This window comes from Mustela erminea, chromosome 2 (genome assembly GCF_009829155.1).
Source record: "Mustela erminea isolate mMusErm1 chromosome 2, mMusErm1.Pri, whole genome shotgun sequence".
Taxonomy (NCBI): Eukaryota; Metazoa; Chordata; class Mammalia; order Carnivora; family Mustelidae; genus Mustela; species Mustela erminea.
The window spans coordinates 92,669,539-92,686,596 of record NC_045615.1 but is presented as its reverse complement, the minus strand read 5'-3'; positions in this window follow the sequence as shown (position 1 = coordinate 92,686,596).

Below are 17,058 nucleotides of genomic sequence, written 5' to 3'. Positions count from 1 at the left end.
TTCTTGTGATGAGAACTTTTAAAACCTATTCTCATAGTGATATAGAGAACAAAGGCAAAAGAAATGTAGGTAAAATTAAATTTCCTTATAACCTGCAGCCCATTGATAAATACTTGAGACAGGCAGAGGATAATATTCCTCCCAGAACTTGCAACTGTCTTAATGTTAATGCCTTGTTAGAGGGAAAAACAACTTTAGCTTGACAATAGCTACATCTCCAGGATCCTGTGAGTCTTCTTTAGCATATGACAGTCCTTTTGGAAACTTGCCTTTCTCTTTACCTCTCCCGCCTCCAGAGTATAATAACCAATTGCCCCTCAACAACCCCAGGGCTCCTCTTTATGCCCATAGGTCCTTTCTTGTTGTACAATAAAAACACCTTTACGCATGGAAGAAGACATCAAAAATTCTTTCTTGCCCATCAGTTCTAAACCCCAACATAACCCCAAATACAATACTGTATTGTTAACTACAGTCATCATGCTATATATTACAACCCCAGAATTTAGTTATATGTAACTGGAAGTTTGTACTTTTTGACCACTTTCACCCATTTCCTACTACTATCCCCTGCCTCTGGCTACTGCCCATCTGTTTTCTGTTTCTATGAATTCTTTTTTTTTTTTTCAGATTCCATATACAAATGAGATCATAAAATATTTGTCTTTCTCTGTCTGATTTATTTCACTTAGCATAATGCCCTCAAGGTCCATCCATGTTGTCATAAATGGCAGGATTTCCTTCTTTTTAAGGTGGACTAAAACTGCATTCATATATATATATATATAATATTTTTTGGATTCATTCATCCATCTATGAATGTCTGGCTGTTACCATGTGTTGGCTATTGCATATAATACTGCAGTGAACATGGGGGTCCAGAGATATCTTTTTGAGGTAAGGATTTCATTTCCTTTGAATATATACCTAGGAAGTGGGATTTCTGGATCATATGTTTGTTCTATTTTTAATTTTTTGAGGAACTTACACTGTTTATTGTAGTGGCTGCACCAGTTTCCATTCTGTGGAGAGAAGGGTTCCCTTCTGAGAAGTGATACCTCCTTGTAGTTTTGATTTCTGGATTATTTTTATAAATAGAACCAGATAGACTATTTCAGAGCACTCATCTTAATAATGGAGTTAATCAGAGACAATGGTTTTGATGTTACTTAATTCTTTCATAAAACTGTATTTGTTAGTCAAAATGAAATCTTATTTTTGCTCAATAAGAGGAAATATCTTGGCATAATTGATATTTTGCAAGGTAGTTAACAATTAGTAACTAAAAAAATGTCCCTATGGATTCTTGTGAATGGTTGTTTTTAGATGTGGAATATATTTCTGTAACTCTATAGAGTAATACTATGGTTTTGAAGACAAAAATGAATAGATGGGCAGATGGATGCTATGTTGCTTCTAGTAAGTAATATTCCTATTATTTCCATCATTTAGTTATTTACTGACTGCTTAATTGTATATTTCCCATAGATTGATGGGATCACCAACATTCAGTCACAGGCCTCAAAGTATTAAAACCATGGTTAGATTTGATACAGGAATGGGTTGATGGTATAAGGGACAGGATGGGCACTAAGGCATTAAAGATAAAAATTCCTAGCCTCTTGTTTTTAGTCCTTTGAGATATGACTCCCAACAGTCTTATCCTCTACTATATCTACTACAATACTTTGCTTCAGCTGCACCAACTTATTTGGGGTTTCTGAGCCCTGTGGTCTCATGTCTGTACATATGTGCAATAACTAGAAATATCATTTCTTTCCCACTTCTGATGTATCTGTGAATGTGAAGAGAGTTCCACTAGAGTAACATATCTGACCTCTCTCCATGCCTTTTCACACTTCATACCAGAGAAGGTAAAGTATGACTTACTAATTAGAGGGGTTGGAAAGAGAAGATGAGCATGACTATGCCAGCCCCTTTTTTCCTCCCTTTCTTTGGGAGCCACCTTGTTCCCCTTGTTGCCTGTGGTCTCCTGCCCGCATTGCCTGTGACCGGGGAGAGGTCTGGTCAGCTCACTGTTAATGTGTGCTTGTCCACAGATAGAACTTATGTCTTCCACCCCAGCCATCTTTGGTAAGAAATATTTTCTTCTTGGTTCCCATCTGTCACCTTTTTTGGATTATTTTACAATTGGTTCTTGTTTTGGGTAAAGCGGTACTATGTTTTGATCCCCATGAAGCTACAAAACATATATGTCCTCTTATTCCTCCTATGTCCTTCCCCTTCTTCTGTTTATCTTCCTAAAATTCATTCAGCAGTTACCCCTCTTGGTTTTTCTCCTTTCTTCTTAGTCTGTGCCTCTGTAGAATTGCAGGCATACTTCTCCTTAGCTTATTTTTTCATTTACCTTCCCCCTTCCCCACTCTCATGCCCCTCCCAGATTGCAAACTCCTTGAGTTCAGAGACCAGCCCATTGTTGTTTTCTCAATGCCTGTTGAAGAACTTGCATGTAGTAGGTATAAAGATATATGGAATGAAGCAAATGAATGGAAAGCAAATGGAAAATTCGAAGGCAATTTTAAATCCATCAATATTGAATTAGGGGATTTAAGTCCTATGATCATAAAGAAAATGTATGAATATGTATTTTCTTCAGAAGCTGTCTTCCATTTTGTCTTAAACAACTTTATATGGATTGTAATTATGAAAATACACCTCCAGGAATTTTGTCCTGGAAACTACTTGACCTCTGACTCCAAATGCCCTAGCAGTGTTTTAAGTATTGTTGGGGTGCCTGGGTGGCTCAGTGGGTTAAAGTTTCTGCCTTCAGCTCAGTTCACAGTCTCAGGGTCCTGGGATCGGGCCCCACCTCTGGCTCTCTGCTCAGCGGGGAGCCTGCTTCCCCTTCTCTCTCTGCCTGCCTCTCTGCCTACTTGTGATCTCTCTCTGTCAAAATAAATAAATAAAATTTAAAAAAAAAGGATAAGTATTGTCAACTATACTTCCTTCCAAATGTAATTATTTTCACTGGTATCAGTAAAGACGAGTATGAATATAGATATGTAACTTAGAGATGGGAGTTTATATTTGAGGCTTAGCAGAAGAAAACTTCTTCTTGCTTTCCATGGACTCAGGCACTTGCCATTCTTCATTTGGTTTATTCCCACCTTGAACATGATTGACATCTGCTTACTGTCCAGTATCTTTTCATGCATATCCATTTTATCCTCCTAAATGCACTGTAAGCCCCTCTAGAGGAAAGCAGCAGCAGTAATATACCTCTTCATAACTTTGTGAGTCCATTACAGAGCCTTGCACATAATTGATGCTCACAGATAGCTTGGTGATTAATCATTTGCAATGTTGACAGAAAAAAGTGATTTTCAACATATGAAAACTGAAAATAGTTATAAATCCCTGTCTTGAGTCTCTAAAAGATAATGGGAATCATCAAATATGTGATTTTTTTCATTTTGTTCATTTTAATTCCACCTTTATGTCAAAACAAAGCTATTTTTTCCCTCCTATTTTACTCAAGTAAAGGGTTATTGCAGCTAAAGCTAAAGGAATGTAAATCCTGAAATGTTTTAGGGACTCTCAGTTTCAATATCAGTAAATAATATGCTGTTGCTGAGTTCTGGGAGAAACTAAATGCTTCAGCTTCAAAAACTGTCTGTTAAACAGAAAGACAAGTGTATCATGTTTACAAGGGATGTGACATTATAAACTCAGCTGAAACAACCCATCCAGATGTGCAGTGATCTGTAGCTATGAACCCAGAGAACCCTGTCACAGGTTTTATGGGTAATTTTTGTTTGCGAGTGTTTAGACACCTTAGCAGCCAACTGGAATGGGGCCAATATCGGTAACAACACACAGATGAAAAACCACTATCTAATCAACTGCTATCAAACCAGTCAGTAGTAAAACAGTGCTTCCCAGAAACACTTATTATAGATAACATTTTGGTTGTTAAATTTATGAAGTGTAAAGTTATATAACTTCTTTTTTGAAAAAGTCAAGACTGCATGTTCATGCACACATCCACCCACAAACACAGTTCAGCAGTGAAAGCACTAATAAGGTCGCTGACAAAAATAAATTACATAAATAATATTTAGCAATTTTCAACATTCACTGAGAAAGTCCACACAGGGGGCACGGCCTTGCCAATTATGAAAAATGTTATCCTGAATAATTAGCAGAGTGTGCTGACAAAAATGTCATCATCAGAGGAGGCAGTGTGGTTTATCTACTGGCATATAAGATACACCTTTTTGAACCCAAAGTTTTGCTAATTTACTATATTTTCATCTTGCAGGCTTACTACAAGTCCTTAATTTAAATTTGGTAAAGGTAATGCTTGTCTTAGAAGAAACTACTTCTGTTCTATATCCTGGTGCATATTATGGTCTAATGTTGTGGCTTTGATGATCTCAGTGGTGGAATGGCTACTCTTTCTCTGTGGTTCAGATATTAGGTGCCCCCCAAATGAGGAAATGCCCACACTGAGTCAAATTCTCTATTAAAGGATCCTCAGGTCCATGCAGATGTGTAGATCTCTGTCCTCACCAAGATAAAATTGAGTTTTCTAGATCCTTTCTACTGTCAGCTTCACTGGATTCAAGGCTTAAGGTAAAGGTACTGTCCCTTGCTCACACACACACAAGCTCACAGAGGCAGGCATTTTAGTCATTAGCTGTTCTACTAACCTGCAACCACTTGGACTACTTTGGATACACACCTAGGAGAAATTACTGAGAAAGGAGAACGATAAGATATTGGATACTTTTGCAGAACCCTATTATTTTAGTTTTAATATATTAAAATTTTATTTAGTAAGTTTCAGAAACAAAAAGGTTTTTGAGAAACACAGTATTAATTACTCTCTTAATCATTCTGAAAGTACTCTTTCAAGGGTCATAGGCAGCCATCTAACACAAATCCAAAAACACTTCATCAATACAATGACTTCGTTTATTTTTGAACCTGATGGATGATGTGTCCCCAGGCCCACCCTGGGAATCTCTGTTGTTTCTCAGTCTTCTTTCCTAGTTTCTCTTCTTTCCTTTGTTTCTTTAAATCTTTCTATGCTCCTAAGTTTTATCCTTACTTTTTTCTTTCCATGAATTTGCTGGGTGGATTTCATCTTTTTTCATGGCTCCAAGTATAATTTATGTGCACATAGTTTTCAAATATGTAGCTTTTCTCCTAAATTACTGGAGCACACTGCCACTGTCCATATGTATCTAATGTGTTTTATACTCAACATGTTGAAAAGCACACTGAGTGTCTTCATCTACAAATTGTCTTCTCATTCTTATATCCTCATCCTTGTTAATTGTAACATCATTACCAATAATATGGGATCTAAGTGTCAAATATTGTCTTGACTCCTCCCTTACTTCCGTCCTCTCCTTCTTATTGACATGTCTTAAATCTCTTCTTTTCTATTGTCAACCTTCAGTTCATGTTTTTGTTATCTCCTCTCAGAAAGTGAATATATTTTAACAGACACTTGGAACCCTGTTTGGACCTCAGTTCATCTTGGAAAGTGCCTTTGGAATAATTTTGTGAGTTTTTTTCCTATAACTTCACTCTTCTAAAAGTTTATCTCTTTCACTCTCTGAGTATTTGTTGAGTTTATACTATATGCTCTGGACTGTTATAAATCCTGGAGTACAAATGACTTCTGTCCTTAAGTAATTCCTGAATAAGTCACCAATAATGATAATATAGGGTGATTTGTATAATGATGGACATATTTTACTGTCTTTCAATTACCCACTTAGAACTCTTCCCTTCTTTTCTTCTACTATAAAATTCCTTGCCTTTTTCAAAACCCAGGTAAAATAGCATCTCCATCATTGTGTTTTTCCTTGTCTCACTTAATCATATTTTCTTTATTTGCAGTCTCATATGATTTGTTCTCTGAATCATTTATTTGGAAATTAATCATCTAGTGGTTTTGTCATCTTCTATTGTAAATTTCAATTGTAATTTAATGCTTAATGTTTTGTCTTGTATTCTGATTTAGGTTGTCCATGTTCTGAGATTAATAATAAAATCTTAAACTTGATAGCTCCCCAAGGCCCTTATAGTGTATTGCTATTAGGTATTCAAATAAGAAGATTATAAATGATAAATAATATTAAATATATTTTACTGGTTAAGTTAATAGCTTTTTTCTACCCATATTAAAATCTGACATGACATGAAATAGTTTGAAGTGTTTTTATACAAATTTTTATATAATCAACTTTACTTTTTGTATAGATGTTCTCAACCTCCATCCTATTCAGAATTTGTCCTTGCAATTTCAAAATCTCAGCTACTTTTTACAGTTTCTATAAGTATTGTTGTTAAAAATGAAATCCAGTGTAGTCTCCTGAGAAGTGGAATATGCCCTTCAAAATAATTTTACCTCAAAACATTTTCTGACTCCAGAGATTTTATTTTTGTCACTTTGGTCTCAAGGCAAAATCTGAGTGTTAATGTAATGAAAGCAAATGTAATGCTAATAACACGTGGGCTGTAAATTCCATTAGATAATATTCTATATTTATCTTCAGTTATGAACTAAATCAAAATTTTAACATCAAACGTTTGAAAAATAAAATTGCTATGGTGATTGTAGTCTTCTCTTTCTCCTTTTAACAAATTATCACAAATTTAGTGGCTTAAAAGAAGACAAATTCATGTGTTCTTACAGTTCTATAGGTCAGAAGCCCAACATGAGTCTCACTTGGCTAACGTCAAGATGTCCTAGGACTGGTTTTCTTCTTGGAGGCATAATGGAGAATCCATTTTTTTTGTCTGTCCTAGCTTCTATAGACCATTGGCATTTCTTAACCATTCTCTCAATCATCAGAATCAGCAATGTTGTGTGTTTGAGATGGCGTTGGGGCTGTGGACTGAGTTCTTCTCAGACTGCTATGTCTTTGATTCTCTCTTCCATACTCACATTTCCTATGACTACAGCCAAGGTTCTTTAACATCCATATGCTTAGATTGGGCCAACCTAGATAATCCAGAATAATTTCTCCAACTCAAGGTCTTTAACTTAATCCCATCAGCAAAGTCTCTTTCTCTATATAAAGTAACATATTCACAGGTTCTAGAGATTAGGAATAAACATTTTTGGGTGGCTATTATTTTGTCTACTATAGGTAATTTTATGCATCTGTAGCATTTAGTCTATTTTCAATTGAATGTATTTCAGTATTCATAAAAACTATTCTAAATTTCCCATGATCATAAAATCTTAGAACTTGAAAAATCCATACAGGTCATTTGTAGTAGCCAGCATTCAAAATAACTCTCAATGGGTCACACCTCATGTTATTCACACCCTTGCATAATCCCCTCTGATATTAAAACAGGGTTGACTACATACCAGCAAAATATGGTGGGGGTGAGTGTGTGACTTCTAGAGCTAAGTCATAGGAAGTACTGAAGCATTTTTTTGGCCTCCTTCTCTAGGGGACACTAGCCACAAGGTAGTAAGGAACTTCAAGCAGCTTTATGAAGAGGTACTCGTGAGGAGAAACTGAGGCTGCCTGTCAATAGCCAGCACCAACTGGTGCCACCTTGGGAGTGTGAGTGAACTACCTTAGGAATCTTCTAGTTTCAGTCAAGCCTTCATATGACTCAGCCCTGCCTGACATCTAGTCTGTGAATGCATGGGCAACTCTGAGTCAGAATCTCCCAGCTTAGTCTCTCCCTAATTCCTCGCCCACAGAAATTATAAGAAGTAATTTTTAAATTATAATTTGGTGTTCTTTGCTCCACAGCAATAGATAACCAGTCATTTAATCCATCATTTTCAACATGTGTTGTGCGAGGCACTAATTCAGTTGGATGCTCTTCTAAATAGGAATCCTGTATTCTAATAACTTTAAGGAACACTATATATTCTATGTTTCCTCTTTGAAAATTAAAATATATATTAGTAAAAAGTAAATCAATTTAGCAGTGACTAACTCAGTGTGAACTATATTTGACTATAAACCCATCTTTACCAATACTCCTCTTGCCACCTATTTTTAAGTCACATCTACTGGCAGCCTGTAGGACACCTTTTGTATAATTAAGATTCAGTCTAATTTTTCATGGTAGAAACACAATTTTTTACTCGCAGTTTCTTGACTTAGGCAGCCATGAGTTCATATTAGAATGAAACTGGAACTCAGGTCTCCTAATTTTTATGTTCTTTAATTATACTGACCAGAGTTTGCTTTAAGGTAATATGTGAGTAGACATTTAATGGTTTCAAGGAGAAATGTCTGTTTTCCATTGACTTACTTCTCCTGCCCTTCTTTCCTTCCCATTCTACCAATGTTTAAAATTCTACTATTAGACTGTTTCTAATGGAAGCATTCCTACATGTAAAATATCTTTAGGAGAAAAACCTCTTTATGCTCTATAAATCAGTTCCTTGTAAATTTAGAATGAATGAAACATTTGAGATTTTGATGAAAAAAATCAGTAACTAATGAAGATCCTAGGTCTTTGAAGAAGAGTGCAGTACTACCTTGAACTCTGTTCTTTAGAGGGACCACTTTGACTTTTCTCTGTCCATACCTTCCCAATTGGGGGCCAAGGAGATTTTTCCCATCTGGAGTGCACATTCCTGCTTTTAGACTAGGCTTCAGGTACCAGGGATCCCAGAGTTCCCTGATCAAGAGTCTCTAATTCTGTTGCCTGGAGCCTGTGCAGGCATCATCCATGGGACCACTTTTCTAAGGTAGCCTATGCCACAGTGTCCACCTTGTGGACTCAAGGGATAGCAGCTGTTTTGCTGGGGTATAGGCAAATCTCCAGACCTCTCACATGTAAGTCAGAGCTGAGGTTAAAAAAGAGGAGAGTGACTTGTGAGCTGGGGACTGGCTCTTCTGGCACTTCAAAATTTTTTTTTTTTTTTTAATTTATTTTATTTTTTTATTTTTTTTATTTTTATTTCCAGCATAACAGTATTCATTATTTTTGCACCACACCCCATGCTCCATGCAATCCGTGCCCTCTATAATACCCACCACCTGGTACCCCAACCTCCCACCCCCCGTCCCTTCAAAACCCTCAGATTGTTTTTCAGAGTCCATAGTCTCTCATGGTTCACCTCCCCTTCCAATTTCCCCCAACTCCCTTCTCCACTCTAAGTCCCCATGTCCTCCATGCTATTTGTTATGCTCCACAAATAAGTGAAACCATATGATAGTTGACTCTCTCTGCTTGACTTATTTCACTCAGCATAATCTCTTCCAGTCCCGTCCATGTTGCTACAAAAGTTGGGTATTCATCCTTTCTGATGGAGGCATAATACTCTATCCCCAGGGGTACAGGTCTGTGAATCACCAGGTTTACACACTTCACAGCACTCACCAAAGCACATACCCTCCCCAATGTCCATAATCCCACCCCCTTCTCCCAAACCCCCTCCCCCCAGCAACCCTCAGTTTGTTTTGTGAGATTAAAAGTCACTTATGGTTTGTCTTGGCACAAAAGTCTGCACATTCTAAATTAAAACTGGACAACCCAGTTGTTATGAAAATATATTTGTCACGGTAAGTGGATAGAACATATTTAATAGGTTTTTAAGGTGGATTTATAACTTTTACATATTTAGCTACATAGTTGATCTTCATTTGTACACTTGTGCCTGCCCAGCAGTTGTTACTGGTGGGCCTGGTAGAGCGTGCACTTTGGTGCATAGGCACGCACTCATTTGTTAAAGAAGCACACAGTGAGGAAAAAATGTAGGATGGTAATGTAAGATGTGAATTACGCAGCACTGCTCCTGTTCAGGATTTCTTTTTCTTACTGATGATAAAGCTGGTTCTGAATTGCATAGATTAACTTAGATATTACTATCAAGGAGACCATTTATTAGGTAATTTCTAGAGGATCTGAAAATATTTACTGCCCTTTACATAGTACATTCATTAGCAGTTAAATTTCTGGGTTAAGATTCTATGTTCAGCTTGATTATAAGGAACCTAAATCTTTTACATTTTAGTTCTTAAGTTTCCTTTGTTTCTAGTTTCTTTAGTTCAGTGTTGATAAAGTATGGTCCCAGAACCAGCAGCACCAGCAATACCTGGGAACTTTTTGGAAAACAAAATCTGAGCTCCCTTAAGCACCCAACTTCACTTTCCTTCCTTCCTTCCTTCTTTCCTTCTTTCCTCCTTTCTTTTTCTTTCTTTTCTCCAAATTCACTTTTAAGACTGACTAAATCAGGAACTCTGAGGTAGGCCAGACCAGGAGTCTGTTTAATAAAACCTCAAGGTAGTTCTGAAGCAGCTACAGCAAGGGCTTGGGAGCCATGACCTTTGCCTATATTCATTTCTGGATGGAGTTTTCAGAGACAAATATGGCTAACAGTTTTCTTTGTCCACCATATTGGATCAATGGACACTGGATAGTGCCATTGAGAAAAACAGTGTGCTTTTATAATTGAAACAAAGAGAACTTTTGCTTTCAGTTTTCTCTAGCAAAATGAGGACACAAGCTACATCACATATGCTTGGTGCCTTTTGATAATCCTTAGCTTTCTTTTGAATTTCTTTATTTTTATCTTTAGCAGTGGTTTCAAGTTGTAGTTTTGATATTGTTTTTGTTTTCCAGGCCAAAGCCCCTGAGAGGTGCTTCATCAAGGATTGAAACACCATAAAAGGAGAATCAATAAAATAAGTTAAAACTGAACTTCAGAGTTAGAGGGTAGAAAGAAAAAAAATGCAACTATTTCTCCACATGCAATTTAACTTCCAAAGGAAAAACAAATCTGTTGTTTGTTTTTTTATGGTTTGATTAAATTCTCTGATCACAATAGCAATCCAAACCCACTCTGATATTCACTGTGAATTGAACAGTAATAAAAAGGATGCGTTTTTATCTAGTGGCAGGAAAAAACGATAGAAAATCACATGTACTTTATTTTTGAACTTATACTAAGGTTAATATTTGTTAATTAATAACTGATGTTTAATATAATTTTACTTATGGCTACTTAGAAATTCAGTGGATTTTTATATAAAATAAAGAAGAAACCAGTAATGTAATGCCATTTTTACACAGAGTCTTCCTTTGTTTTTATGTGTTTATTTATCATAAAATTTAATTTTATCTTTTTTTCACAAAGAAAGGCATTATACCAGGAAAATGTGCAGATATTTTTTGAGGTTTTCTCTTATTTATGATTTTATATTAACTTAGTAAATAGTGCCAGTCTTGCCTTCTAGGGGCTTATATTTTACAATTAAAGAATAAGAGATTAATAACAACTTGAGTTACAGGATGTTTAAATTGTAAGAACAGCCAGCTAAATATGTAAATAATTTTATTACTATTTTCTTGTATCTTCTGAATTTTGAAATAGGATCTAGCAATCATAAGTGACTATGTTAAAAGCTAGGAAGTCTAAGATTTCCTGTACTGGAGTAGAAGATACACAATTCCTGTTGAAATTTCACTTTAGGGGCACCTGCATGGCTCAGTCAGTTAATGTCTGCCTTTGGCTCAGGTCATGATCCCAGGGTCCTGGGATAGAGCCCTGCATCGAGCTCCCTTGTCAGCGGGGATGTCTGCTTTTTCCTCTCCTTCTCCCTGTTCATGTTGTCTCTTTCTCTCTTCCAAATAAATAAATAAAATCTTAAAAATAAAATTCCACTTTAAGCCATGACTTTATTCATCTCCTTTCCTTTAATGCTGTATGTCTTGTTGATGATCTACCAGTTCCTCATCTTCTTTTACATTAGATATAAAAGACAGGTCTTTCTGCTGATTCTGGAAAATCTTTTACTTATCTTTCCATTATCTTAATGCATCATTCTAAATGATGTCACTACATTTTAAAAATATTAATGCTATCATGTTCACAAACTGTCACTTTCCTCCTTCAAGAAGGAGAATGAATACCAAGGTAGGCGCTTCAGGATCAAAGTTGACGTGTCATGGGAAAGTTCTTACATCCTAATTGTTGTCATTTTCTTGGCCTTTTCAGCCATCGTTTCAATATGGACTTTGTGGCCAGTGATACTGCTTATTCACATGGTACAGGTGCATGTGAAATGAAGCTGAACCTCATCTGTTATAACCTGTTATATCTACTGGTGGGAATTGTCAGCCTGTTAAACCTCCTCCATCCTTAACTATTACTGCTTTTTTTTTTTTTAAGGATTTACATATTCAATGAGTAGAATATGGCTTGTACTTATTGACTGTTTATTTATAATTATTCTGACTCATTTTTCGAATCTGTTTTGGTCCTACAAATTTACTTTAAGCTCTTTAAGATCAAGCTTCTTTATTTAATTTGCATTTCTGTCAGCACCTAATAGTTTTCTATTCTTACCGGAAATTAAAGTATCTTAAAATAACTAACATTGCAGCTCACTTGAATAATGTCAGATTGATTGTGCACCAATGCTACAAGGCATAAGGAATATTGATATTAAAAAGAAGAGTTCTTTCACAATATCTCACTTAATTCCATTGCTGCATCTTAATATACGAACCACGATTTTTCTCATTTTATATAAAGGGCTACCATGTTATATATTAGAATTCTTCAGCTCAAACCTTCATATTAAAAGTAAGGTTTACTATAAATTCCACTCAGAGAAAGAAAGTAAGAATTGTTCTTGCATATTTTACAGTGAAGAAAGACAAAGTTGCAGGCTGAAACAAATCTAAGGAAGAATATAGTGTGATGGTCAGGGAGAATGGTATATAAAAAACTTGGCATCGAGGATTTTCTTGGTTTTATGCTAAGAAGATAACTTCCAAGTTCAATTTTTATTTATCAAATAATTTTTATCGCATTCAAATGTTAAGATGTTTCTTCTCTAAATGAATATTTATAATTAAAGAATAAGAAAGGGTGATTTCTGTATCTTTTAAAACCTGCTATAATGAAGGAGTCCATGTCTTCATTCAATTTTGAAGAAGACTGAAGTTCTCTGTGAATATCACATGACATTATATGCCTGCAGTATCTTTTTAAGAAATTATCATCAAAAAGAAAGACAAATAAATATAGGTATGTTAGATGGAATTGTTTAAAACCCATATAAATCTGAATATGATCAATACTGAAACCTGACTAATTTAAACTAACAACATTCAGCTCACATAGCAACACAATATACTGAATAAGTCACATCTTTCATTTCAATCTAACTATTTGTTCAAGAATGTTACAAATATTTATTATTTGCTTGCCATGTGTGAAGTGTCTTTCTAGGAGCTATGGTTGTAAACCTGAATTAAAAAAATAATAAATTTCCTTTCCCCAAAGTAGCTTCTAGTCTAGTTGAAAGAGATAAATATACAGATAAATAAAGTCATTTATAATCATCAAAGTCATAAAGAACAGTCACTGGGGTGCACTTGGCTAAATTTTTTAATTCTAAATTCATTCTTGAATATGAAATTTAATTAATGTGTCGAACAATGGTAATAAAAACTGGTAAGATGAAGAAGCATTAGTCACACTTACATTGAGATTCCGGTTTAATGAACTTGCTCTTGTTAGATACAAAACAATTAGCAAACCTACATTGGGAAGGTCAGGTATTTTGTCATGTCTCATAAACATAGAGGATATATCTATAACTATAAAATAATACTGTAATTTTGTACCTACAAGGTTAATTTTGTATTACAAAAGTAAATTGAGGCCTTGTATGTCTCCACCTTGTATGATTTAATGTGTAATCACTGAATCATATTTTTAGCTTGGTGTTCAGCTAACCCTCAGGAGATGGTGCAAAGGGATGTTGGATGCATGTTGATGTACAATCTGGACAACCGAAGGTACCCTCCAGTGTGTAAGGGGCATGAATATATTATAAAAGCAAAATGAAAGTTCTGCAATTTGTGTATCACAAAACCATTTGAGAAACTCCAGACACATCCAAGAGATTAATCCTCACCTACCCTTCTGGGATAGGATGAGGATATGTGGTCTTATTACAATTTGCAGGTAAGATAAATAATTTGCTTCAGGTTGGTTGCAGAGTGGGGTATAAAGCAGAGGTCTTTTTATTTCTTGTCTTGTAATTTAACAATGCTGCTGGTGTTTTTAAACAAGTCATTATATTCTCTCTTATAAGAATATTCAAAATACTCCTTATTTTGGTATTTTGTCTTCTCAGACTTGAGAGTGGGCCACTTCTTTCATGTTGTATAACATTGGGCGCACAGTAGGTAGTTGCAGTATCTGGCATTTATCTTTAAGTTTCCAAGATTTTTATTTTAACAGAGTAGTTGAAACTGAATGGAAAGTTTAAACATCATGAGTGTTGCTTCATGGCATTCATGAGTATCTTCTGTCTCCTTGCACATCGAATACTGACTTTTGCTTTTAATGAGTCTGTGCCTTTCTGACACATTTTCATTCTCTGAACAACAAAGCTGTAGTTTTCTGACTTTTACAAATGAAAGGTGCTGTAGAATGAGCAAAAACTGGTTTCAGCTCCTCTGAGAAACTTATTATGTAAATACACATTATTATGATCATAAATAATAATTTATTTTCTGAGGTATGATGCCAGAGCAAAAGTCATTTGGGTAGGCAAACATTTGTTAGTTGTATGGAGGTTTCATCAAATGCAGTCTCCATTCAGAGATAATAGATACTTAAATGGGTTTTTCTTTTTCATGAAAACACCTCAAGGTTTAGAAGCAAATGCATTGTTAATATCAGACAATAATAATAATAATTTTTATAAAATCTTCATGGCCTGCCAAATTTACAGCATGAATACAAGTAGAGAATTACAATCCCTTGGGAAATGAAGGTTGATTCTTTTTAATTTATTTTTAAAATTTAAGTTGGAAGCCCAATCACAAATTCTTCAGACTGACTAGTGTTGTATTTGCATAGACATAAGATATTCTAGTTTTGCATGTATTTTTTATAATCTCTGCTCTCAGGGGGGAAAAAAAAGGTGCCTGTCTTCTTTTCATGAGAAAGTATTATAAAATTCAGCCATGAAATTAAAATAATCAGTAATTTTGATAGCTGGTAGATATTTTTGATGCTTAATCTCTGTTAATAAATAAGAAATTTAGTAAGTTATGTTAATAAGTTATTCTTTAAGGAACTAGGAGGCAGTTATTCTTGAAAAGTTGGAATAAAAAGGGGATGCAATGACTCATATATTTGAAAAATTATCACACGGAGTGGGATATAGTCTTATCTAAGTATTGTTCCAGAAGTTAGAAATGTAAATTTTAAATGCAAGTTACAGGGGAGTAAATTTCAATTCATTATAAGAAAGGGGTGCCTAGTAATGTCTCCAAATAAAGCATTTACACCTCTGTTAGGAATATTACAGAAAGTATTCCTGAGCTCTGGTGGACACTTGAACCCCATGGACCTAAAAGTCCTCTCAGCTCTCAATGAGAGTGATATTTGGCAGTTCTGTTTGAATCTTTGCCCTTTACTGGACAATCCATATATCAAACATGAGTGATTCCCAAATTGATGTCCTTCTCCATTTTTCCAAGTCTGTTGATTGAAATATCATACTTACCTACCCCCAGTATAACTTTCCCTTAGCCGTTTTAATATTATTCAGATCTCATCCCAGTATTTAAAATCTTTTTTGATGTGGCCTCACCTTACCAATATTTTCTCTTATTGCTTTTAACATTAGGCAGCTTGTTCTCTTCAACTGTCTTCTCAATCCAACACAGTAAACAAGGTATAGATACAAGCATAAGTAAACATTCTATACTCTTTTGTGTTCCAATGAGAATATTTCTTAGACTTAAGTTATCTCTTAACTTAAGTTAGACCTTTCTTTTATTTTGAAATTCACTTAAGACTCTTAATCTCACAGAACAAACTGAGGGTTGCTGAGGGAGGGAGGTGGGGAGAGAGGGGTAGGGTTATGGACATTGGGGAGGGTATATGCTATGGTGAGTGCTGTGAAGTGTGTAAACCTGGCGATTCACAGACCTGTACCCCTGGGAATAAAAAATACATTATATGTTTATAAAAAAAATTTAATTAAAAAAAAAAGAAATTCACTTAAAACCCAAGTCATCTCTATAAAAGGATTCCCCATTCTTCAAAATAGTTGTTCACTGGTTTTGTTAATATGTGTATATGGAAGATATAAATATAACCTTACTAACTAGTTTTTAAACTTTGACTCTATATTTTGCTTTATGTTACAATTTTTCCACAGAGTCTAAAGAAGCCATACATATTTATTGAATACACATTAAATTCCTATCAAGTGAGGGAATCAAGAATTATAAGTAGTGAGTGTTAAATGAAGGAAAGGACCAAAGTAGCTTCCCAGGGAAAAACATTTGAGATGTCTGTGGATAGTTGTGCTTAAACTGATTCTCTTACAGGTGGAAACAGTAGCGAGTGACAATAGAATAAGCCACTTATTTCAACCATGTCTTATCTCTTGGTCCATTTTGATGAGCAGTATGCCATGGGCTATTAGCCCTCGAAACATTTTGGGTTAAATAAGATAGCCGACTGCACATAATTTTCATTTTGCAGTGAGAGCTTTAGGCTTTATTACATCTGAAATACTATGGAGCACATCATCTTGACTTTGATTTTTTACAACATAGTTCAAGATGAACGGAGATTTTAGTGAATTTGATTCATATCATCAGTTCATTTATTAGCAGATGTAATGATGGAATCATAAACTTGTCACCCCAGGTGACACTAATGTACTTCTTTCGTGAGCTCTCTCAGCAATGAGAGTGATACTTGAATTACAATTAATACTAGTTCTTTATTTTTAGAGGTGCAGGGGCTACATTTGAAGGTGGGAATTCTTGTCCTTGTTAGTGACTGAATGTCCTTTGAAGAAAAAAAAGCCATTCTCCCAAAATTCCCAGAATTTTTATTTTAGTCTCATTCTCATCTCAAACCTAATTTCCTATGTATATTGTATATTGTTGGTATATTCTTTCTTCGAAAGCATAGTGAAATATAAATAGTAAATGTAAATGTGATTTATATATGTGTTTAATTTTTAACGTCTTAGCTTTAAGAAGAATCTGTTGCAGAAATGGCGAGCCCAGAAATGACTGTCTACACATTAAATAATTAGTAATTTA